Here is a 25,265-nt window from a genome sequence, read left to right on the forward strand (position 1 = left end):
GGCTGTTGTTCGGAGCACTGCCAGGCGCAGCCTCAGAAGCCCAGCCCTGGTTTCTAAACCTTAGCCGTGCCTTTGAGACGTCTTGCCCCCCAAAGATACCAATCTCCCTCATGGGGAACGGTTCCATCTGATCCAGCCCTCCCTCTTTCTTTCTCAAGAGACGAACCGCAAGGCTGTGCAGAAGGAGGTGTTTCCGGAAGGAAGCCGCAGCTCCCTGCCGGGCTCTGGTGAAGCAGCAGAGGCGATGCCAGCCGCTGGTATGCCAGGTAATCACTGTCGCATGGTCAGGCAGTGTCACCTATCAGGATGGGTGTGTGTCAGCAGGCTCTTTCCCCAGTGCCCGCTCTTGCACATCACCTCACAGCCAAAACACAAAGTGCTTTGGGTTCGTGCCGTCTGGGCCACGTTCTGCAGCTGATGGGGAATGTGACTGTTGCACAAACGCACCTCCCGCTGTAGCTGCGGCCCAGAGCTTGCCCTGAGTCCCCAGAGGCTCAAGGCACAGGAGCAGCACCGAGCGGGATCCCAAAGGGGATCTGAGGTCCAGAGCGATGCCCTGACGGCCAGATCGGGCAGGGGCTTAGAGGGAACCTCCCCGTCCCCCTGCATCCTCTGTGCCTGAGCCGTGCTGAGGCTTTACCTCTCGTCTCTGCTTTCTGACAGGGCTGCCAAGGCCCGGAGGTTACCAGCCCAGCAGCCTAAATGAATTCCATAGGACGAACTCAGGTACTGAGCGGTCTTGGTGGGGTCCCTGAACAGGAGACACATCCCAAAACCTGGGAGCGGCTGCAAGCGATGCCCACGCAGGAGAAAAGGCAGACGGGGAGAGCAAGGCACATGTCCCTCTTGAGAGGGCCGGACTCCATCCCCTGCGCCTGTGGGAGCTGGACTGGGGGGCAGAGCTGGGGCTGGCAATGCCTGCTGCAGGGACGGCTTTTGTCCGTGTCCCTCAAAGGAGCGACTGGCCAAGCAGCTGCGCTCCCCCCGTGCTGTCCTTCTGACCTTCTGGGTTTTGTTTGGTGGGACAACCTGTCCCAAAGGGTGGGAGTCCTGCCCCAAAGGATGGGAGTCCTGTCCCAGAGGGTGGGATGGTGCCTCCAGCCAGCAGCCCCAAGGGAAACCAGGAACTTGCTGGCCGTATAGAAGGTGCTGCAAGCTTAGCAGTGGTGCACAGGATGGACTAACATCTGAATTTCTCCTCCAGATGTGGCTGGTAACACAACCACAGGTGGTCCCAATCCCAAGGGGAGCTCAAGTGTTTTCTGCCGTGAAGTTTTGGGAAAGCGCTGCGTCGTATTCACAGTAACAACTATAATTTCCATACCACTGGTAATAGTGCTCTTCTGCGTCGCGATCTGGCAGTGGAGGACGGCTAAAAAGTGAGTTATTGCTTTTCCCACCACTGCTTCCTTAGGTGGCTGCGTGTACCACAAAGAATTTCTAGTCCGGCTGCTGCGGAGTGGCCAGTTACTGGCTGGGCAAAGAACTCTGCTGAGGATTCTGCTGCTGTCGGATGCTTCAATTGGCCTCTTAATCCCTGGGCCGCCTTCCCAGGAGCCCGCCCTGACTGGGGCCAGGCTTAGCTCAAACTGACCCTGCCTGGGCAAGAGCAGCCCCAGGACTGGCAGGCACAGGCAAAGCCAGGGCAGGAGGAGAAGGAGCAGGGGATGAGATTGCCCAAGAAAGCGAGATGCTCACTGTCACCCGCTCCCGAGCAGTGAACCTGCCCAGAGGAATCCCCGTGCTCGGTGGTGCCATGAGGTGCAGGGGTCCACCTCGGCCCAGGCCGGCCAGCAGCTCAGCCCGTGGTGCTGGGGAGCCTTGCCAGCTCTGGGCCGTGCTGCGGAGGACAGGCCCTGTGTCCCGCCTGCAGCTGAGGCCTCAGCAGCCTCCTCTCTCCACAGGCTCCGTGATGCAGAGGCAGCAGCCAGGCGGTCTGGAATATGGCAGCCACCCCTCACCCCAGAGAAGAAGACCTGGCACTGTGGCACTTCTGAGAGGTACACCCAAAACCAGCAGCTGCTGTCCTTGCTTGCAAAACTGGCACATCCTCCATCCCTACAGCTCCTGTCTCCCCCCAGCACATCATCGGCTGCCGAGCAGCAGTGGGAGCCCAATAACATCATCAAGAAACTTATGGACTTCAAGTCAGCTCGTCCGCACTCCTCTCCACCCCTGCGTCCTTCTGGCCCATCACCATCTGCTCTGCAGGGACAGGACCAGAATGGTGCTCTGCAGCATCAGATTGGCGTCAAGGAAGCACGTCCAGCCTCGTCGCCACCCCAGCGTTCCCAGAGCCCATTCTTTGCTGACCTGAAGCTACTGAAGGCATGGAAAAAGCCCAATGTCATCCAGCTCCCATAGTGCTGGTGACGTGCGTCCACCATCCCCACAGTTTCCCAAATAAAGGGGACTGTTATGTTGCACATGTGTCTTGGTTGTACCAAAATCAACTCGCAGGCACAACCCTGCATCCCCTCCGGGTCGGCAGGAGCCGGGCGCTGGGCTCCCCCCACCAGCAGGGGGGCCACCAGGGGCTGCGGGAGCCCATAGCCATGGTCTGAAACAGTCGGTGACACCAATGTGACCAACACACGGTGCGGGAGGTGGTGACAGGAGCCCAGCCTGGGCAGTCGCACGGAACGGTGAGGGGCTGTGGGGTGAGGCAGCGTTTGTTGCAGCGGGGTCATCTGGCCATGGACCTTGTCAAATGGGATACCCAGATAAAAGTGGGAAGCCATCCAGAGCACCTCTAAGGATATGAGCCCGACGAGCAAATGTACTGGAGGCACAACAAAGGCCCTCCCTAATTAATGAGCCCTTGAGTGGCCCTAATTGACAGGTCAAGGCCATCAGCCTTGGGGTGCTGCAAAGTGTCCCAAAGGACAACCTGTCCCAAAGGGTGGGAGTCCTGTCCCAAAGGATGGGAGTCCTGTCCCAAAAGGTGGGAGTCCTGTCCCAAAGGATGGGAGTTCTGTCCCAAAGGGTGGGAGTCCTGTACCAAAGGGTGGGAGTCCTGTCCCAGAGGGTGGGACGGTGTCTCCAGGGAGCAGCACTGAGAGAAACCAGGAAATTGCTGGCCATATCGAACGTGCTGCAAGCTTAGCAGTGGTGCACAGGATGGACTAACATCTTGAATTTCTCCTCCAGATGTGGTCGGCGAGAGTACCACAGGTGCTCCCAATCCCCAGGGGAGTGCAAGTGTTAGCGGTCCTGATGTTATACGAAAATTCTCCACTATAAGCAGAATAATAGCCGCGTCTACTGTGCCACTTGCACTTCTGTTAATTTTCCTCATGGTCTGGAAATGCAGGAAGGCAAAAAAGTGAGTTATTGCTTTTCCCACCACTGCTTTCTTAGGTGGCTGCGTGTACCACAAAGAATTTCTAGTCCGGCTGCTGCGGAGTGGCCAGTTACTGGCTGGGCAAAGAACTCTGCTGAGGATTCTGCTGCTGTCAGATGCTTCAATTTGCCTCTTAATCCCTGGGCCGCCTTCCCAGGAGCCCGCCCTGACTGGGGCCAGGCTTAGCTCAAACTGACCCTGCCTGGGCAAGAGCAGCCCCAGGACTGGCAGGCACAGGCAAAGCCAGGGCAGGAGGAGAAGGAGCAGGGGATGAGATTGCCCAAGAAAGCGAGATGCTCACTGTCACCCGCTCCCGAGCAGTGAACCTGCCCAGAGGAATCCCCGTGCTCGGTGGTGCCATGGAGTTCAGGGGTCCACCTCGGCCCAGGCCGGCCAGCAGCTCAGCCCGTGGTGCTGGGGAGCCTTGCCAGCTCTGGGCCGTGCTGCGGAGGAGAGGCCCTGTGTCCCGCCTGCAGCTGAGGCCTCAGCAGCCTCCTCTCTCCACAGGCTCCACGATGCAGATAGAGAAGCCGGGCGGGAAAAAGGCGGCTGCCCCTTGTTCTGTGGCCGAAGGACCAGACGCTGCAGTTTCCCTGAGAGCTACATCCAACAGCAGCTCCCACTGTTTGATCCTGGAAATCTGGAGTGTCCATTGTCGCCACAATCCTCACAGTCCTCCAGCCCGTACCCAGCAGCACCGCAGTGGTGGGACCAGCCCAGCGGCCTCCTAGACCAGCCGGAATCAGAACCAGAGTGTCCGGCCTCTCCAGAATCCCCACGGCTTCCAGAACTATCACCATCTCCGCTGCAACAGCAGGATGAGAACAACGGGACACAAAAGACAGAGTCAAAACCTGTGCTCCCACCGTCACCACAACCTGGATGCCTCCCCAACCTGTCCTCAGAGGCCCCACAGCAGCAGAAGAAGCCAAGTGTCCTCAAGCGCCTCTCATGCTGCAAATGAGTTCGTCCACCACGTCCACAGCTCCCCAAATAAAGAGGGACTCAGGTGTTGAACATGTGTCCGTGTGGTACCAAAATCAAACCCTGCGAGGCACCAGTGTTGGGTGAGCTCCAAGGCCTGGACACAGCTCTGGACGCCCTCAGGGGCAAAAGGAGATGGGTACGGGGCTCCCCACAGCAGCCATTTTGCTGCCACAGGACAAGGTGACGCAGTGCCAGACCCAGAAGTTGCTTCTTGTGTGGCTCGGTCGCCACGACTCCCACGTCTCTCCAGCCCATCCTCAGCTGCTCTGCAGCAGCGAAAAAAAACGTGTTTCCTCCAGCACCTGATGTGATGGAGACAAGTTTGTCCACCATGTCCACAACTCCCCAGATAAATAGGGTCTGAGGTATGTAACAAATGTCCTGGTGATACCAAAATCCAGCCCCTCAGGCACAGACCTGGATGCCCTCTGGGTTGGCAGAAGCCAGGCACAGGGCTCCCCCCACCATTGGTGGGGCCACCAGGCGCTGGGGGAGCCTATGACCATGGGCTGAAAGAGATGGGTGAACCTGCCCTGAGGTGAACCACAATCCAGCCAGGTGCAAATATGGCGGCTGCCCCTTGTTCTGTAGCAGAAGGACCAGACGCTGCGGCTCCCCTGAGAATTGCATCCAACACCAGCAGCCGCTGTTGGTTGTGGAAAGCTGGCGTATCAGCCCTTCACACAATCTGTACAGCCCCCCAGCCCGTCCCCAGCAGCACCGCAGTGGTGGGACCAGCCCAGCGGCCTCCAACACCAGCCAGAATCAGAACCAGAGTGTCCAGCCTCGCCAGAACCACCATGGCCCTCAAGCTGTTCTGCAGCTGGAGGATGAGAACAACGGCTTCCAACAGACATTAGAATCAAAATCTGCGCACCCACCATCGCCACAACCTCCACGTCCCCCCAGCCCATCCCCAGCCCCCCTGCAACAGCCTGTCTCCTGCAGCGATGCAGGTGCAGGAGCCAGGCAGGAAAATGGCGGCCTCCCCTCAGTCCTGGACAGATGGAGCAGCAGCTGCAGCAGCTCTGAGACCTGCACCCAGTGCCAGGAGACGCTGTTTGAGCCTGGAAAACCAGTGCGTCCTCCCTCCATACAGCTCCCGTGTCCCCCCAGCCCATCTCTGGCTGCCCTGCAGCAGCAGGACCAGGACAGCGGCCTCAGGCAATAGATGGAATTCAAGCCAGCACGTCCGTCATCCTCACCACCCCTACGTGTCCCAGCCCGTTCACAGCCGCACTGCAGCAGTGGTAGCAGGGGAAGCAGCCCAGCATTGTCCAGCACCCAAAGTGCTAGGTAAGAATTTATCCACCATCCCCACAGCTCCCCAGATAAAGAGGGACGGAACTTTTGCAGAGGTGTCTATGGAGGCACAACAAAGGTCCTCCCTAATTAATGAGCCCTTCATGGGCGCTAATTGATAGGTCAAAGCCATTACCCCTTGGGGTGCTGCAAAGTGCCTGCACATCTGGGTGCACAGCCCCCTGTCACTGTACAGCAGCAAGCCCGGGGCTTCTCAGGCTAAAGGGAGCCTGGGCCTGGTGTTTGTTCTGAGGCCTTGGCTAAGATGGCAGTCGCTTTGGCCCGTTACCGTGTTGCGAGGTAAACGGTTTTAACGCTTCTCCCGGGCAGCGCAGGTGATCGTTGTTCCCTCCAGTGCTCTACGAGGCTTCCTGTGTGCCACAGCTTTCCCGCGAGGGAAGCCCCCAGGGGCCCTGTGTTGGTCCATCCTCTCCTCCAGAGCTGTTTCTCGTGGCCTGGACACAGTGTATCAGAGCAGCCAGAGGCGGCCAAGAGGTCACCGGCCCCTCCACCACTCACATCAGTGCTGTAGATCACAGTGTCACAGGAGAGCACTCGGGGAATTGTCCCCTGCTCGCCTTGCTCCCGCCTGCCATGCTGGGCTTAACCCACAGGCAGGGTACCGAGGCTGGACCAGATATTGGTCTTGAAAGTCTCCAGGGATGGGGTATCTACCACCTCCATGGGAACCTGGGCCACATTTCCTCAAGCACCCAATGAGGTAGAGAACAAAGCGTCCACCATCTCCGTGGCCCCTCTATCTTCTCAGCCTGTCCACAGAAGCCCTGCAGTGGTGAACCAGCCCTGCTGTCTCCATTACCAGCTGGAAGCAAAACCAGAGTGGCCATCACGTCCCCAAGCCCATCACCGGCTGCCCTGCAGTGGCAGGACCAGAACAACAAACTCAAGCAGACGTTGGAGTGAAAACCTCTGTGCCCAGGGTCACCACGAGCCCCATGTCCCCCCAGCCCATCCCCAGCCCCCCTGCAGCAGCCTGTCTCCTGCAACGATGCAGATGCAGGAGCCAGGCGGGAAAATGGCAGCCGCCCCTCACACCTGGACAGAAGGAGCAGCAGCTCAGGCAGCTCAGAAAGCTGCACCCAACACCAGCAGCCGCTGTTTGAGCCTGCTAACCCAGCACATCCTCCCTCCCCATGGCTCCCATGGCCCACCAGCCCATTCCTGGCAGCCCTGAAGCTGTTAGCACAACCCAGTGGCCTCCAGCTCTCAACGGAGTGCAGAACAGTGCGTCCACCCTCCTGTGGCCCCTGCATCCCCCCAGCCTGTCAGGAATATGGCAGCCGCCCCTCACTCCGGAACAGAAGACCAGGCGCTGTGGCACCCTGAGAGCTGCGCCCAACACCAGCAGCCACTGCATAAAGCCTGGAAAAATGGCACAGCCTCCATCCCCAAGGCTCCTGTGTCCCCCAAGCGTATCACCTGCTGCCTTGCTGCAGCGGGAGAAGAAGAATGGCCTCTATCAACAAATGGACTTCAGGCCAGCACATCCACGCTGTCCTGCACCCCTACCATCTGACAGCCCATCACCACCTGCTCTGCAGCAGCAGGACTGTGATGGTGGCCTCAAGCAGCAGTCAGACATGAAGGCAGCACGTCTGGCCTTGTCACCGACCCCATGTTCCTGCAGCCCATTCGTAGCTGAACTCAAGCTATTGAAGCCAGGCACTCAGACAAGAAGACCAGGCACTGTGGCACTTCTGAGAGCTGCGCCCAACACCAGCAGCTGCTGCCCCTGCCTGGAAACCTGGCGCATCCTTCGTCCCGACAGCTCCCATCTCCCCCCAGCACATCACCGGCTGCCGAGCAGCAGTGGGAGCCCAATAACATCATCAAGAAACTTATGGACTTCAAGTCAGCTCGTCCGCACTCCTCTCCACCCCTGCGTCCTTCTGGCCCATCACCATCTGCTCTGCAGGGACAGGACCAGAATGGTGCTCTGCAGCATCAGATTGGCGTCAAGGAAGCACGTCCAGCCTCGTCGCCACCCCAACGTTCCCAGAGCCCATTCTTTGCTGACCTGAAGCTACTGAAGGCATGGAAAAAGCCCAATGTCATCCAGCTCCCATAGTGCTGGTGACAAGTGTGTCCACCATCCCCACAGTTTCCCAAATAAAGGGGACTGATCTGTTGCACAGGTGTCCCGGTCATACCAAAATCAACCCCCAGGCCCAGCCCTGGATGCCCTTGGGGTCGGTAGGAGCGAGGCACAGGTCCCCCCCACCAGCGGTGGGGCCACCAGGGGCTGGGGGAGGCCATGGTCATGGCCTGAAAGAGGTGGGTGAACCTGCCCTGAGGTGAACCTGCCCAGAAGAATCCCCGTGCTCGGTGGTGCCATGAGGTGCAGGGGTCCACCTCGGCCCAGGCCGGCCAGCAGCTCGGCCCGTGGTGCTGGGGAGCCTTGCCAGCTCTGGGCCGTGCTGCGGAGGAGAGGCCCTGTGTCCCGCCTGCAGCTGAGGCCTCAGCAGCCGCCTCTCTCCACAGGCTCCGCCGTGCGGAGGCAGCAGCCAGGCAGGCGGGAATATGGCAGCCGCCCCTCACTCCAGAAAAGAAGACCAGGCGCTGTGGCACTTCTGAGAGGCACGCCCAAAACCAGCAGCTGCTGCCCCTGCTTGCAAAACCGGCACATCCTCCATCCCTACAGCTTGAAAGTCTCCAGGGATGGATGGGGCATCTACCACCTCTCTGGGAAATCTGGGCCGGTCCTCAGGCACCCCATGGGGTACAGACCAGGGCGTCCACCATCTCTATGGCCCCTGTGTCCTCTCAGCCCAACCCCAGAAGCCCTGCAGTGGTGAACCAGTCCTGTGGTCTCTAATACCAGTTGGAATGAAAAACAGAGCAGCCATCATCCCCACGGTCTTCATGTCCCCCAGGCCATCACCGGCTGCCCTGCAGTGGCAGATGCAGAACAATGAACTCCAGCAGACGTTGTAATCAAATCCTGTGTGCCCACGGTGGCCACAACCTCCACGTCCCCCCAGCCCTCCCCAGCCCCCCTGCAGCAGCCTGTCTCCTGCAGCGATGCAGGTGCAGGAGCCAGGCGGGAAAATGGCGGCCGCCCCTCAGTCCTGGACGGAAGGAGCAGCAGCTGTGGCAGCTCAGAAAGCTGCACCCAACACCAGCAGCTTCCATGCCAGCCTGGATAACTGGTGCATTCTTCCTCCCCATGGCTTCCATGTCCTTCCAGCCTGTACCCAGCTGCCCGGCGGCTGTTGAACAAGCCCAGCATCCTGAGGCACCCAATGGAGTGGAGCACAGTACGTCCACCATCTTGTGGCCCGTGCATCCACCCATCCCATCACTGTCTGCCTTGCAGTTGTGGGACCAAGACAGAGGCCTTGAGCAGCAGATGGAATTAAATCCATCATGTCCATCATCCCCTGGGCCCCAGAAACCCCCCGGCCTGGCCCCAGTTTCCCTGCAGCAACAGAACCAGCTCCATACCCTCAAGCACCCCGAAGAAAGGGACCTTCAAAGCTCATCTAGTCCAACACCCGGCAATAAGCAGGGACATCTTCAACAGCATCTGGTGGCTCAGAGCCCCCACCAGCCCGAGCATTAAGAAGAAATGGAAAATCAAAGGCTTTATCTTTCCTGTAAAACCAAAGCAACTCGTGATCCCTGGGGTCCCCCAAGGCTCCAGACCGGGCTCCAGCCTGGAAGCTGCCGACAGGAGGGGACCTTGCGCTTGTCTGGAGACTGAAATCTTGGGGCTGACGAGCAGCCGCTGACAGCACCCGAGGAGGTCAGCAGTCCCGTGGCCTTGCACTGAGCAGGGACATCTTCAACAGCATCTGTTGGCTCAGAGCCCCAACCAGTCTGAGCATTAAGAAGAAATGGAAAATCAAAGGCTTTATCTTCCCGGTAAAACAAAAGTGATCCTTGAGGTCCCCCAAGGCGCCAGACCAGGTTCCAGCCTGGAAGCTGCCAACCTTGAGCTTGTCTGCAGACTGAAATCCCACACTCTTGGGGCTGACGAGCAGCCACTGACAGCACCCAAGGAGGTCAGCAGTCCCGTGGCTGTGGTCTCCTGCAGTTCTGGGCACTTTGAGCTCCTCCTGCCCCTGTGCCAGTGCCCGCAGAACAGGGCAGAGCTGTGGGCCCAGCCCCAGGCGGGACGGTGTCTCAGCCCTTGCACGGAGCTGCCCCACGGGACATGCTCCCCTCCTGGGAGGTAGCTCCCAGGCTCTGCTTCAGCACCTGCCACCAGCACTCTGAGCCATCTCCACACGGCCTCGGCCCAGCCGGGAGGTGACAGTGATTGTGACGTCACAGAGCCCACAGTGCCGCGCCAACAATAAGAAGCGGCTGCGCAGCTCCCGGCCCCCAGTGCAGCAGCAGCAGCAGCAGCAGCAGCAGCAGCACAAAGACGTTGCGAGTGCACGGGACCATGTTCCCCACCCGCCGCCTCCTCTTCCTCCTCCTCCTGCTGGCCCTGCATGCCGGGCCTGCCCAGGCTGCTCCGTGGCGAGCACGGGGAGCAGGTGAGCGGTGCAGCCTTTCACGGCCAGCGGGCTCTTCTCCCCAGGCAGTGGGGTGATGGTTGTTCCCTCCAGTGCTTCCTCTGTGTGCCAGAGCTCCCCTGGGAGGGAAGGCCCCAGGGCCCCTGTGTTGGTCCATCCTCTCCTCAAGAGCTGTTTCTCGTGGCCTGAACAGAGTGTGTCAGAGCAGCCAGAGCCGGCCAAGAGGTCACCGGCCCCTCTGCAGTTTTGGCAATGTCCAGCTCCAACTGTCCACTCCCATGTGGGCGCCCGATCCCATTCCAGTGCCTGCGGTTCCCTAAGGCAGCAGTGGATCCCAGCGGGCAATGGAAACATTTCTTCTCTGTGCTTGTTTCTAGATGAGGCTGGTGGCAACGATTATCCAGCTTCCTGGCTGGATGTAGCTTCGGAGCCCTTGCGGTATCCTGGAGGTAAGTTGCATGTGAAATGCAAGTTGCTCCTTGTGTGGCCCCCACTCAGACAGGGAGGAGAGCCGAGAGGGAACGGGTCAGGCTCAGTGATGTGACTTTTTGCCCCACGCTCCCGAGCGGAAGGGAGGGATGAGTGCCGCGGAGCAATCCCGTCTTTGCATTCCACTCCCGGCCACTCCGAGCTGAAGAAGCATCTTGAACTGTGTCACGGGAGCTGTTGTGTCCTGCGTTTCTTTGCAGCCGCGCCTGTGGGCAAAGCTGATCCAGGTTCCCGTCTGGGTTCCAGGACCGAGCCTCCAGGACATGCCATGGGTACGTCATGGCTTTTTCCTCCCTTTGGGAGCTGCCAGCCCCAAGCCCCAGGGTCCGCCAGCCGGGCAGGTCTGCGGGTGTGAGGACAGACCTGCTCGTGTGCGTGCCCTCTCCTTGCGCGGTCCCCTCACCGCTTCTGCCATTCAGTGCTGCCCATGCAGATCACAGCAGGTGATGGAAGCTTCTCTGGCTCTTTATTGACAGATGATCCCGAAGGATGGACTTTTCCGGCTCCTCGGCAGCGTGCTGGGCTACGGCCCGGCTGGCGTCCCAGGGGTGAGCAGTCTGTCTGTGCTGAGCTCACAACCTCTGCCTTGTTTTTCTGTGATGCATTAATCTCACATAGAACAAAATCTTGTTTCTAAGGTCTTCCAAGACCAATGTATGAAGCTGAAGGAGGAAAAAAGGCCCCAGATTCATTGGAAGTCAGGAGACAAAAGCTGGATGAACTGCGCAGAACACACAGTGGGTATATTTTACTCAGAATTAGCTGTGAGTCTCAGCATCCAAAGGTTTAGGTACCGGTCTGGACAGGCTGTACAGCGGGAAGGGGTCGATCAGAGCCCCGCTGCAGCAATGCTGGTGTCACGCCTTGCAGCTGCCAGAGAGATGGTGCAGGGCTTGTGCGGCCACTTGTGGTTCAAGCCAAGTGCCAGGGGCAGCTGCTGGGATGGGGCAAACGTGCCTGGTGCTGGTGCTTCCAGGAAGGGCAGGAGGGCCTTGCAGAGGAGTCTTCTCCAAAGGGCTGTTTCCCCAGCTGGCCTGGCTGCAGCTTCTTCCCGTTCTCTTTGAAGGACGGCGCTCAGCATCACCCTAAAGTTTGCCCACAATGTGCAGTGCAAACCAGAAGGTCACGTGCCATTTCCTGGTGTCCCAGCAGGGCCAGACGTGGCTGTTGTTCGGAGCACTGCCAGGCGCAGCCTCAGAAGCCCAGCCCTGGTTTCTAAACCTTAGCCGTGCCTTTGAGACGTCTTGCCCCCCAAAGATACCAATCTCCCTCATGGGGAACGGTTCCATCTGATCCAGCCCTCCCTCTTTCTTTCTCAAGAGACGAACCGCAAGGCTGTGCAGAAGGAGGTGTTTCCGGAAGGAAGCCGCAGCTCCCTGCCGGGCTCTGGTGAAGCAGCAGAGGCGATGCCAGCCGCTGGTATGCCAGGTAATCACTGTCGCATGGTCAGGCAGTGTCACCTATCAGGATGGGTGTGTGTCAGCAGGCTCTTTCCCCAGTGCCCGCTCTTGCACATCACCTCACAGCCAAAACACAAAGTGCTTTGGGTTCGTGCCGTCTGGGCCACGTTCTGCAGCTGATGGGGAATGTGACTGTTGCACAAACGCACCTCCCGCTGTAGCTGCGGCCCAGAGCTTGCCCTGAGTCCCCAGAGGCTCAAGGCACAGGAGCAGCACCGAGCGGGATCCCAAAGGGGATCTGAGGTCCAGAGCGATGCCCTGACGGCCAGATCGGGCAGGGGCTTAGAGGGAACCTCCCCGTCCCCCTGCATCCTCTGTGCCTGAGCCGTGCTGAGGCTTTACCTCTCGTCTCTGCTTTCTGACAGGGCTGCCAAGGCCCGGAGGTTACCAGCCCAGCAGCCTAAATGAATTCCATAGGACGAACTCAGGTACTGAGCGGTCTTGGTGGGGTCCCTGAACAGGAGACACATCCCAAAACCTGGGAGCGGCTGCAAGCGATGCCCACGCAGGAGAAAAGGCAGACGGGGAGAGCAAGGCACATGTCCCTCTTGAGAGGGCCGGACTCCGTCCCCTGCGCCTGTGGGAGCTGGACTGGGGGGCAGAGCTGGGGCTGGCAATGCCTGCTGCAGGGACGGCTTTTGTCCGTGTCCCTCAAAGGAGCGACTGGCCAAGCAGCTGCGCTCCCCCCGTGCTGTCCTTCTGACCTTCTGGGTTTTGTTTGGTGGGACAACCTGTCCCAAAGGGTGGGAGTCCTGCCCCAAAGGATGGGAGTCCTGTCCCAGAGGGTGGGATGGTGCCTCCAGCCAGCAGCCCCAAGGGAAACCAGGAACTTGCTGGCCGTATAGAAGGTGCTGCAAGCTTAGCAGTGGTGCACAGGATGGACTAACATCTGAATTTCTCCTCCAGATGTGGCTGGTAACACAACCACAGGTGGTCCCAATCCCAAGGGGAGCTCAAGTGTTTTCTGCCGTGAAGTTTTGGGAAAGCGCTGCGTCGTATTCACAGTAACAACTATAATTTCCATACCACTGGTAATAGTGCTCTTCTGCGTCGCGATCTGGCAGTGGAGGACGGCTAAAAAGTGAGTTATTGCTTTTCCCACCACTGCTTCCTTAGGTGGCTGCGTGTACCACAAAGAATTTCTAGTCCGGCTGCTGCGGAGTGGCCAGTTACTGGCTGGGCAAAGAACTCTGCTGAGGATTCTGCTGCTGTCGGATGCTTCAATTGGCCTCTTAATCCCTGGGCCACCTTCCCAGGAGCCCGCCCTGACTGGGGCCAGGCTTAGCTCAAACTGACCCTGCCTGGGCAAGAGCAGCCCCAGGACTGGCAGGCACAGGCAAAGCCAGGGCAGGAGGAGAAGGAGCAGGGGATGAGATTGCCCAAGAAAGCGAGATGCTCACTGTCACCCGCTCCCGAGCAGTGAACCTGCCCAGAGGAATCCCCGTGCTCGGTGGTGCCATGAGGTGCAGGGGTCCACCTCGGCCCAGGCCGGCCAGCAGCTCAGCCCGTGGTGCTGGGGAGCCTTGCCAGCTCTGGGCCGTGCTGCGGAGGACAGGCCCTGTGTCCCGCCTGCAGCTGAGGCCTCAGCAGCCTCCTCTCTCCACAGGCTCCGTGATGCAGAGGCAGCAGCCAGGCGGTCTGGAATATGGCAGCCACCCCTCACCCCAGAGAAGAAGACCTGGCACTGTGGCACTTCTGAGAGGTACACCCAAAACCAGCAGCTGCTGTCCTTGCTTGCAAAACTGGCACATCCTCCATCCCTACAGCTCCTGTCTCCCCCCAGCACATCATCGGCTGCCGAGCAGCAGTGGGAGCCCAATAACATCATCAAGAAACTTATGGACTTCAAGTCAGCTCGTCCGCACTCCTCTCCACCCCTGCGTCCTTCTGGCCCATCACCATCTGCTCTGCAGGGACAGGACCAGAATGGTGCTCTGCAGCATCAGATTGGCGTCAAGGAAGCACGTCCAGCCTCGTCGCCACCCCAGCGTTCCCAGAGCCCATTCTTTGCTGACCTGAAGCTACTGAAGGCATGGAAAAAGCCCAATGTCATCCAGCTCCCATAGTGCTGGTGACGTGCGTCCACCATCCCCACAGTTTCCCAAATAAAGGGGACTGTTATGTTGCACATGTGTCTTGGTTGTACCAAAATCAACTCGCAGGCACAACCCTGCATCCCCTCCGGGTCGGCAGGAGCCGGGCGCTGGGCTCCCCCCACCAGCAGGGGGGCCACCAGGGGCTGCGGGAGCCCATAGCCATGGTCTGAAACAGTCGGTGACACCAATGTGACCAACACACAGTGCGGGAGGTGGTGACAGGAGCCCAGCCTGGGCAGTCGCACGGAACGGTGAGGGGCTGTGGGGTGAGGCAGCGTTTGTTGCAGCGGGGTCATCTGGCCATGGACCTTGTCAAATGGGATACCCAGATAAAAGTGGGAAGCCATCCAGAGCACCTCTAAGGATATGAGCCCGACGAGCAAATGTACTGGAGGCACAACAAAGGCCCTCCCTAATTAATGAGCCCTTGAGTGGCCCTAATTGACAGGTCAAGGCCATCAGCCTTGGGGTGCTGCAAAGTGTCCCAAAGGACAACCTGTCCCAAAGGGTGGGAGTCCTGTCCCAAAGGATGGGAGTCCTGTCCCAAAAGGTGGGAGTCCTGTCCCAAAGGATGGGAGTTCTGTCCCAAAGGGTGGGAGTCCTGTACCAAAGGGTGGGAGTCCTGTCCCAGAGGGTGGGACGGTGTCTCCAGGGAGCAGCACTGAGAGAAACCAGGAAATTGCTGGCCATATCGAACGTGCTGCAAGCTTAGCAGTGGTGCACAGGATGGACTAACATCTTGAATTTCTCCTCCAGATGTGGTCGGCGAGAGTACCACAGGTGCTCCCAATCCCCAGGGGAGTGCAAGTGTTAGCGGTCCTGATGTTATACGAAAATTCTCCACTATAAGCAGAATAATAGCCGCGTCTACTGTGCCACTTGCACTTCTGTTAATTTTCCTCATGGTCTGGAAATGCAGGAAGGCAAAAAAGTGAGTTATTGCTTTTCCCACCACTGCTTTCTTAGGTGGCTGCGTGTACCACAAAGAATTTCTAGTCCGGCTGCTGCGGAGTGGCCAGTTACTGGCTGGGCAAAGAACTCTGCTGAGGATTCTGCTGCTGTCGGATGCTTCAATTTGCCTCTTAATCCCTGGGCCGCCTTCCCAGGAGCCCGCCCTGACTGGGGCCAGGCTTAGCTCAAACTGACCCTGCCTGGGCAAGAGCAGCCCCAGGACTGGCAGGCACAGGCAAAGCCAGGGCAGGAGGAGAAGGAGCAGGGGATGAGATTGCCCAAGAAAGCGAGATGCTCACTGTCACCCGCTCCCGAGCAGTGAACCTGCCCAGAGGAATCCCCGTGCTCGGTGGTGCCATGGAGTTCAGGGGTCCACCTCGGCCCAGGCCGGCCAGCAGCTCAGCCCGTGGTGCTGGGGAGCCTTGCCAGCTCTGGGCCGTGCTGCGGAGGAGAGGCCCTGTGTCCCGCCTGCAGCTGAGGCCTCAGCAGCCTCCTCTCTCCACAGGCTCCACGATGCAGATAGAGAAGCCGGGCGGGAAAAAGGCGGCTGCCCCTTGTTCTGTGGCCGAAGGACCAGACGCTGCAGTTTCCCTGAGAGCTACATCCAACAGCAGCTCCCACTGTTTGATCCTGGAAATCTGGAGTGTCCATTGTCGCCACAATCCTCACAGTCCTCCAGCCCGTACCCAGCAGCACCGCAGTGGTGGGACCAGCCCAGCGGCCTCCTAGACCAGCCGGAATCAGAACCAGAGTGTCCGGCCTCTCCAGAATCCCCACGGCTTCCAGAACTATCACCATCTCCGCTGCAACAGCAGGATGAGAACAACGGGACACAAAAGACAGAGTCAAAACCTGTGCTCCCACCGTCACCACAACCTGGATGCCTCCCCAACCTGTCCTCAGAGGCCCCACAGCAGCAGAAGAAGCCAAGTGTCCTCAAGCGCCTCTCATGCTGCAAATGAGTTCGTCCACCACGTCCACAGCTCCCCAAATAAAGAGGGACTCAGGTGTTGAACATGTGTCCGTGTGGTACCAAAATCAAACCCTGCGAGGCACCAGTGTTGGGTGAGCTCCAAGGCCTGGACACAGCTCTGGACGCCCTCAGGGGCAAAAGGAGATGGGTACGGGGCTCCCCACAGCAGCCATTTTGCTGCCACAGGACAAGGTGACGCAGTGCCAGACCCAGAAGTTGCTTCTTGTGTGGCTCGGTCGCCACGACTCCCACGTCTCTCCAGCCCATCCTCAGCTGCTCTGCAGCAGCGAAAAAAAACGTGTTTCCTCCAGCACCTGATGTGATGGAGACAAGTTTGTCCACCATGTCCACAACTCCCCAGATAAATAGGGTCTGAGGTATGTAACAAATGTCCTGGTGATACCAAAATCCAGCCCCTCAGGCACAGACCTGGATGCCCTCTGGGTTGGCAGAAGCCAGGCACAGGGCTCCCCCCACCATTGGTGGGGCCACCAGGCGCTGGGGGAGCCTATGACCATGGGCTGAAAGAGATGGGTGAACCTGCCCTGAGGTGAACCACAATCCAGCCAGGTGCAAATATGGCGGCTGCCCCTTGTTCTGTAGCAGAAGGACCAGACGCTGCGGCTCCCCTGAGAATTGCATCCAACACCAGCAGCCGCTGTTGGTTGTGGAAAGCTGGCGTATCAGCCCTTCACACAATCTGTACAGCCCCCCAGCCCGTCCCCAGCAGCACCGCAGTGGTGGGACCAGCCCAGCGGCCTCCAACACCAGCCAGAATCAGAACCAGAGTGTCCAGCCTCGCCAGAACCACCATGGCCCTCAAGCTGTTCTGCAGCTGGAGGATGAGAACAACGGCTTCCAACAGACATTAGAATCAAAATCTGCGCACCCACCATCGCCACAACCTCCACGTCCCCCCAGCCCATCCCCAGCCCCCCTGCAACAGCCTGTCTCCTGCAGCGATGCAGGTGCAGGAGCCAGGCAGGAAAATGGCGGCCTCCCCTCAGTCCTGGACAGATGGAGCAGCAGCTGCAGCAGCTCTGAGACCTGCACCCAGTGCCAGGAGACGCTGTTTGAGCCTGGAAAACCAGTGCGTCCTCCCTCCATACAGCTCCCGTGTCCCCCCAGCCCATCTCTGGCTGCCCTGCAGCAGCAGGACCAGGACAGCGGCCTCAGGCAATAGATGGAATTCAAGCCAGCACGTCCGTCATCCTCACCACCCCTACGTGTCCCAGCCCGTTCACAGCCGCACTGCAGCAGTGGTAGCAGGGGAAGCAGCCCAGCATTGTCCAGCACCCAAAGTGCTAGGTAAGAATTTATCCACCATCCCCACAGCTCCCCAGATAAAGAGGGACGGAACTTTTGCAGAGGTGTCTATGGAGGCACAACAAAGGTCCTCCCTAATTAATGAGCCCTTCATGGGCGCTAATTGATAGGTCAAAGCCATTACCCCTTGGGGTGCTGCAAAGTGCCTGCACATCTGGGTGCACAGCCCCCTGTCACTGTACAGCAGCAAGCCCGGGGCTTCTCAGGCTAAAGGGAGCCTGGGCCTGGTGTTTGTTCTGAGGCCTTGGCTAAGATGGCAGTCGCTTTGGCCCGTTACCGTGTTGCGAGGTAAACGGTTTTAACGCTTCTCCCGGGCAGCGCAGGTGATCGTTGTTCCCTCCAGTGCTCTACGAGGCTTCCTGTGTGCCACAGCTTTCCCGCGAGGGAAGCCCCCAGGGGCCCTGTGTTGGTCCATCCTCTCCTCCAGAGCTGTTTCTCGTGGCCTGGACACAGTGTATCAGAGCAGCCAGAGGCGGCCAAGAGGTCACCGGCCCCTCCACCACTCACATCAGTGCTGTAGATCACAGTGTCACAGGAGAGCACTCGGGGAATTGTCCCCTGCTCGCCTTGCTCCCGCCTGCCATGCTGGGCTTAACCCACAGGCAGGGTACCGAGGCTGGACCAGATATTGGTCTTGAAAGTCTCCAGGGATGGGGTATCTACCACCTCCATGGGAACCTGGGCCACATTTCCTCAAGCACCCAATGAGGTAGAGAACAAAGCGTCCACCATCTCCGTGGCCCCTCTATCTTCTCAGCCTGTCCACAGAAGCCCTGCAGTGGTGAACCAGCCCTGCTGTCTCCATTACCAGCTGGAAGCAAAACCAGAGTGGCCATCACGTCCCCAAGCCCATCACCGGCTGCCCTGCAGTGGCAGGACCAGAACAACAAACTCAAGCAGACGTTGGAGTGAAAACCTCTGTGCCCAGGGTCACCACGAGCCCCATGTCCCCCCAGCCCATCCCCAGCCCCCCTGCAGCAGCCTGTCTCCTGCAACGATGCAGATGCAGGAGCCAGGCGGGAAAATGGCAGCCGCCCCTCACACCTGGACAGAAGGAGCAGCAGCTCAGGCAGCTCAGAAAGCTGCACCCAACACCAGCAGCCGCTGTTTGAGCCTGCTAACCCAGCACATCCTCCCTCCCCATGGCTCCCATGGCCCACCAGCCCATTCCTGGCAGCCCTGAAGCTGTTAGCACAACCCAGTGGCCTCCAGCTCTCAACGGAGTGCAGAACAGTGCGTCCACCCTCCTGTGGCCCCTGCATCCCCCCAGCCTGTCAGGAATATGGCAGCCGCCCCTCACTCCGGAACAGAAGACCAGGCGCTGTGGCACCCTGAGAGCTGCGCCCAACACCAGCAGCCACTGCATAAAGCCTGGAAAAATGGCACAGCCTCCATCCCCAAGGCTCCTGTGTCCCCCAAGCGTATCACCTGCTGCCTTGCTGCAGCGGGAGAAGAATGGCCTCTATCAACAAATGGACTTCAGGCCAGCACATCCACGCTGTCCTGCACCCCTACCATCTGACAGCCCATCACCACCTGCTCTGCAGCAGCAGGACTGTGATGGTGGCCTCAAGCAGCAGTCAGACATGAAGGCAGCACGTCTGGCCTTGTCACCGACCCCATGTTCCTGCAGCCCATTCGTAGCTGAACTCAAGCTATTGAAGCCAGGCACTCAGACAAGAAGACCAGGCACTGTGGCACTTCTGAGAGCTGCGCCCAACACCAGCAGCTGCTGCCCCTGCCTGGAAACCTGGCGCATCCTTCGTCCCGACAGCTCCCATCTCCCCCCAGCACATCACCGGCTGCCGAGCAGCAGTGGGAGCCCAATAACATCATCAAGAAACTTATGGACTTCAAGTCAGCTCGTCCGCACTCCTCTCCACCCCTGCGTCCTTCTGGCCCATCACCATCTGCTCTGCAGGGACAGGACCAGAATGGTGCTCTGCAGCATCAGATTGGCGTCAAGGAAGCACGTCCAGCCTCGTCGCCACCCCAACGTTCCCAGAGCCCATTCTTTGCTGACCTGAAGCTACTGAAGGCATGGAAAAAGCCCAATGTCATCCAGCTCCCATAGTGCTGGTGACAAGTGTGTCCACCATCCCCACAGTTTCCCAAATAAAGGGGACTGATCTGTTGCACAGGTGTCCCGGTCATACCAAAATCAACCCCCAGGCCCAGCCCTGGATGCCCTTGGGGTCGGTAGGAGCGAGGCACAGGTCCCCCCCACCAGCGGTGGGGCCACCAGGGGCTGGGGGAGGCCATGGTCATGGCCTGAAAGAGGTGGGTGAACCTGCCCTGAGGTGAACCTGCCCAGAAGAATCCCCGTGCTCGGTGGTGCCATGAGGTGCAGGGGTCCACCTCGGCCCAGGCCGGCCAGCAGCTCGGCCCGTGGTGCTGGGGAGCCTTGCCAGCTCTGGGCCGTGCTGCGGAGGAGAGGCCCTGTGTCCCGCCTGCAGCTGAGGCCTCAGCAGCCGCCTCTCTCCACAGGCTCCGCCGTGCGGAGGCAGCAGCCAGGCAGGCGGGAATATGGCAGCCGCCCCTCACTCCAGAAAAGAAGACCAGGCGCTGTGGCACTTCTGAGAGGCACGCCCAAAACCAGCAGCTGCTGCCCCTGCTTGCAAAACCGGCACATCCTCCATCCCTACAGCTTGAAAGTCTCCAGGGATGGATGGGGCATCTACCACCTCTCTGGGAAATCTGGGCCGGTCCTCAGGCACCCCATGGGGTACAGACCAGGGCGTCCACCATCTCTATGGCCCCTGTGTCCTCTCAGCCCAACCCCAGAAGCCCTGCAGTGGTGAACCAGTCCTGTGGTCTCTAATACCAGTTGGAATGAAAAACAGAGCAGCCATCATCCCCACGGTCTTCATGTCCCCCAGGCCATCACCGGCTGCCCTGCAGTGGCAGATGCAGAACAATGAACTCCAGCAGACGTTGTAATCAAATCCTGTGTGCCCACGGTGGCCACAACCTCCACGTCCCCCCAGCCCTCCCCAGCCCCCCTGCAGCAGCCTGTCTCCTGCAGCGATGCAGGTGCAGGAGCCAGGCGGGAAAATGGCGGCCGCCCCTCAGTCCTGGACGGAAGGAGCAGCAGCTGTGGCAGCTCAGAAAGCTGCACCCAACACCAGCAGCTTCCATGCCAGCCTGGATAACTGGTGCATTCTTCCTCCCCATGGCTTCCATGTCCTTCCAGCCTGTACCCAGCTGCCCGGCGGCTGTTGAACAAGCCCAGCATCCTGAGGCACCCAATGGAGTGGAGCACAGTACGTCCACCATCTTGTGGCCCGTGCATCCACCCATCCCATCACTGTCTGCCTTGCAGTTGTGGGACCAAGACAGAGGCCTTGAGCAGCAGATGGAATTAAATCCATCATGTCCATCATCCCCTGGGCCCCAGAAACCCCCCGGCCTGGCCCCAGTTTCCCTGCAGCAACAGAACCAGCTCCATACCCTCAAGCACCCCGAAGAAAGGGACCTTCAAAGCTCATCTAGTCCAACACCCGGCAATAAGCAGGGACATCTTCAACAGCATCTGGTGCCTCAGAGCCCCCACCAGCCCGAGCATTAAGAAGAAATGGAAAATCAAAGGCTTTATCTTTCCTGTAAAACCAAAGCAACTCGTGATCCCTGGGGTCCCCCAAGGCTCCAGACCGGGCTCCAGCCTGGAAGCTGCCGACAGGAGGGGACCTTGCGCTTGTCTGGAGACTGAAATCTTGGGGCTGACGAGCAGCCGCTGACAGCACCCGAGGAGGTCAGCAGTCCCGTGGCCTTGCACTGAGCAGGGACATCTTCAACAGCATCTGTTGGCTCAGAGCCCCAACCAGTCTGAGCATTAAGAAGAAATGGAAAATCAAAGGCTTTATCTTCCCGGTAAAACAAAAGTGATCCTTGAGGTCCCCCAAGGCGCCAGACCAGGTTCCAGCCTGGAAGCTGCCAACCTTGAGCTTGTCTGCAGACTGAAATCCCACACTCTTGGGGCTGACGAGCAGCCACTGACAGCACCCAAGGAGGTCAGCAGTCCCGTGGCTGTGGTCTCCTGCAGTTCTGGGCACTTTGAGCTCCTCCTGCCCCTGTGCCAGTGCCCGCAGAACAGGGCAGAGCTGTGGGCCCAGCCCCAGGCGGGACGGTGTCTCAGCCCTTGCACGGAGCTGCCCCACGGGACATGCTCCCCTCCTGGGAGGTAGCTCCCAGGCTCTGCTTCAGCACCTGCCACCAGCACTCTGAGCCATCTCCACACGGCCTCGGCCCAGCCGGGAGGTGACAGTGATTGTGACGTCACAGAGCCCACAGTGCCGCGCCAACAATAAGAAGCGGCTGCGCAGCTCCCGGCCCCCAGTGCAGCAGCAGCAGCAGCAGCAGCAGCAGCAGCACAAAGACGTTGCGAGTGCACGGGACCATGTTCCCCACCCGCCGCCTCCTCTTCCTCCTCCTCCTGCTGGCCCTGCATGCCGGGCCTGCCCAGGCTGCTCCGTGGCGAGCACGGGGAGCAGGTGAGCGGTGCAGCCTTTCACGGCCAGCGGGCTCTTCTCCCCAGGCAGTGGGGTGATGGTTGTTCCCTCCAGTGCTTCCTCTGTGTGCCAGAGCTCCCCTGGGAGGGAAGGCCCCAGGGCCCCTGTGTTGGTCCATCCTCTCCTCAAGAGCTGTTTCTCGTGGCCTGAACAGAGTGTGTCAGAGCAGCCAGAGCCGGCCAAGAGGTCACCGGCCCCTCTGCAGTTTTGGCAATGTCCAGCTCCAACTGTCCACTCCCATGTGGGCGCCCGATCCCATTCCAGTGCCTGCGGTTCCCTAAGGCAGCAGTGGATCCCAGCGGGCAATGGAAACATTTCTTCTCTGTGCTTGTTTCTAGATGAGGCTGGTGGCAACGATTATCCAGCTTCCTGGCTGGATGTAGCTTCGGAGCCCTTGCGGTATCCTGGAGGTAAGTTGCATGTGAAATGCAAGTTGCTCCTTGTGTGGCCCCCACTCAGACAGGGAGGAGAGCCGAGAGGGAACGGGTCAGGCTCAGTGATGTGACTTTTTGCCCCACGCTCCCGAGCGGAAGGGAGGGATGAGTGCCGCGGAGCAATCCCGTCTTTGCATTCCACTCCCGGCCACTCCGAGCTGAAGAAGCATCTTGAACTGTGTCACGGGAGCTGTTGTGTCCTGCGTTTCTTTGCAGCCGCGCCTGTGGGCAAAGCTGATCCAGGTTCCCGTCTGGGTTCCAGGACCGAGCCTCCAGGACATGCCATGGGTACGTCATGGCTTTTTCCTCCCTTTGGGAGCTGCCAGCCCCAAGCCCCAGGGTCCGCCAGCCGGGCAGGTCTGCGGGTGTGAGGACAGACCTGCTCGTGTGCGTGCCCTCTCCTTGCGCGGTCCCCTCACCGCTTCTGCCATTCAGTGCTGCCCATGCAGATCACAGCAGGTGATGGAAGCTTCTCTGGCTCTTTATTGACAGATGATCCCGAAGGATGGACTTTTCCGGCTCCTCGGCAGCGTGCTGGGCTACGGCCCGGCTGGCGTCCCAGGGGTGAGCAGTCTGTCTGTGCTGAGCTCACAACCTCTGCCTTGTTTTTCTGTGATGCATTAATCTCACATAGAACAAAATCTTGTTTCTAAGGTCTTCCAAGACCAATGTATGAAGCTGAAGGAGGAAAAAAGGCCCCAGATTCATTGGAAGTCAGGAGACAAAAGCTGGATGAACTGCGCAGAACACACAGTGGGTATATTTTACTCAGAATTAGCTGTGAGTCTCAGCATCCAAAGGTTTAGGTACCGGTCTGGACAGGCTGTACAGCAGGAAGGGGTCGATCAGAGCCCCGCTGCAGCAATGCTGGTGTCACGCCTTGCAGCTGCCAGAGAGATGGTGCAGGGATTGCGCAGCCACTTGTGGTTCAAGCCAAGTGCCAGGGGCAGCTGCTGGGATGGGGCAAACGTGCCTGGTGCTGGTGCTTCCAGGAAGGGCAGGAGGGCCTTGCAGAGGAGTCTTCTCCAAAGGGCTGTTTCCCCAGCTGGCCTGGCTGCAGCTTCTTCCCGTTCTCTTTGAAGGACGGCGCTCAGCATCACCCTAAAGTTTGCCCACAATGTGCAGTGCAAACCAGAAGGTCACGTGCCATTTCCTGGTGTCCCAGCAGGGCCAGACGTGGCTGTTGTTCGGAGCACTGCCAGGCGCAGCCTCAGAAGCCCAGCCCTGGTTTCTAAACCTTAGCCGTGCCTTTGAGACGTCTTGCCCCCCGAAGATACCAATCTCCCTCATGGGGAACGGTTCCATCTGATCCAGCCCTCCCTCTTTCTTTCTCAAGAGACGAACCGCAAGGCTGTGCAGAAGGAGGTGTTTCCGGAAGGAAGCCGCAGCTCCCTGCCGGGCTCTGGTGAAGCAGCAGAGGCGATGCCAGCCGCTGGTATGCCAGGTAATCACTGTCGCATGGTCAGGCAGTGTCACCCATCAGGATGGGTGTGTGTCAGCAGGCTCTTTCCCCAGTGCCCGCTCTTGCACATCACCTCACAGCCAAAACACAAAGTGCTTTGGGTTCGTGCCGTCTGGGCCACGTTCTGCAGCTGATGGGGAATGTGACTGTTGCACAAACGCACCTCCCGCTGTAGCTGCGGCCCAGAGCTTGCCCTGAGTCCCCAGAGGCTCAAGGCACAGGAGCAGCACCGAGCGGGATCCCAAAGGGGATCTGAGGTCCAGAGCGATGCCCTGACGGCCAGATCGGGCAGGGGCTTAGAGGGAACCTCCCCGTCCCCCTGCATCCTCTGTGCCTGAGCCGTGCTGAGGCTTTACCTCTCGTCTCTGCTTTCTGACAGGGCTGCCAAGGCCCGGAGGTTACCAGCCCAGCAGCCTAAATGAATTCCATAGGACGAACTCAGGTACTGAGCGGTCTTGGTGGGGTCCCTGAACAGGAGACACATCCCAAAACCTGGGAGCGGCTGCAAGCGATGCCCACGCAGGAGAAAAGGCAGACGGGGAGAGCAAGGCTCATGTCCCTCTTGAGAGGGCCGGACTCCGTCCCCTGCGCCTGTGGGAGCTGGACTGGGGGGCAGAGCTGGGGCTGGCAATGCCTGCTGCAGGGACGGCTTTTGTCCGTGTCCCTCAAAGGAGCGACTGGCCAAGCAGCTGCGCTCCCCCCGTGCTGTCCTTCTGACCTTCTGGGTTTTGTTTGGTGGGACAACCTGTCCCAAAGGGTGGGAGTCCTGTCCCAAAGGATGGGAGTCCTGTCCCAGAGGGTGGGATGGTGCCTCCAGCCAGCAGCCCCAAGGGAAACCAGGAACTTGCTGGCCGTATAGAAGGTGCTGCAAGCTTAGCAGTGGTGCACAGGATGGACTAACATCTGAATTTCTCCTCCAGATGTGGCTGGTAACACAACCACAGGTGGTCCCAATCCCAAGGGGAGCTCAAGTGTTTTCTGCCGTGAAGTTTTGGGAAAGCGCTGCGTCGTATTCACAGTAACAACTATAATTTCCATACCACTGGTAATAGTGCTCTTCTGCGTCGCGATCTGGCAGTGGAGGACGGCTAAAAAGTGAGTTATTGCTTTTCCCACCACTGCTTCCTTAGGTGGCTGCGTGTACCACAAAGGATTTCTAGTCGGGCTGCTGCGGAGTGGCCAGTTACTGGCTGGGCAAAGAACTCTGCTGAGGATTCTGCTGCTGTCGGATGCTTCAATTGGCCTCTTAATCCCTGGGCCGCCTTCCCAGGAGCCCGCCCTGACTGGGGCCAGGCTTAGCTCAAACTGACCCTGCCTGGGCAAGAGCAGCCCCAGGACTGGCAGGCACAGGCAAAGCCAGGGCAGGAGGAGAAGGAGCAGGGGATGAGATTGCCCAAGAAAGCGAGATGCTCACTGTCACCCGCTCCCGAGCAGTGAACCTGCCCAGAGG

General features: G+C 59.3%; 2 long non-coding RNA genes across 2 annotated transcripts; both read left to right on the plus strand.

Moving 5' to 3' along the window:
• The first annotated feature begins 1,083 nt into the window (after positions 1 to 1,083).
• Positions 1,084 to 2,785, plus strand: LOC139828706 (uncharacterized). Its single transcript, XR_011740622.1, has 3 exons — positions 1,084 to 1,379; positions 1,905 to 2,000; positions 2,082 to 2,785. It is a non-coding gene; the product is annotated as an uncharacterized lncRNA (long non-coding RNA).
• A 10,065-nt stretch (positions 2,786 to 12,850) lies between these two features.
• LOC139828707 (uncharacterized) lies at positions 12,851 to 14,151 on the plus strand. The gene is made up of 3 exons (XR_011740623.1): positions 12,851 to 13,146; positions 13,672 to 13,767; positions 13,849 to 14,151. It is a non-coding gene; the product is annotated as an uncharacterized lncRNA (long non-coding RNA).
• Positions 14,152 to 25,265: the final 11,114 nt, after the last annotated feature.

This window comes from Patagioenas fasciata, chromosome 10 (genome assembly GCF_037038585.1).
Source record: "Patagioenas fasciata isolate bPatFas1 chromosome 10, bPatFas1.hap1, whole genome shotgun sequence".
Classification (NCBI taxonomy): Eukaryota; Metazoa; Chordata; class Aves; order Columbiformes; family Columbidae; genus Patagioenas; species Patagioenas fasciata.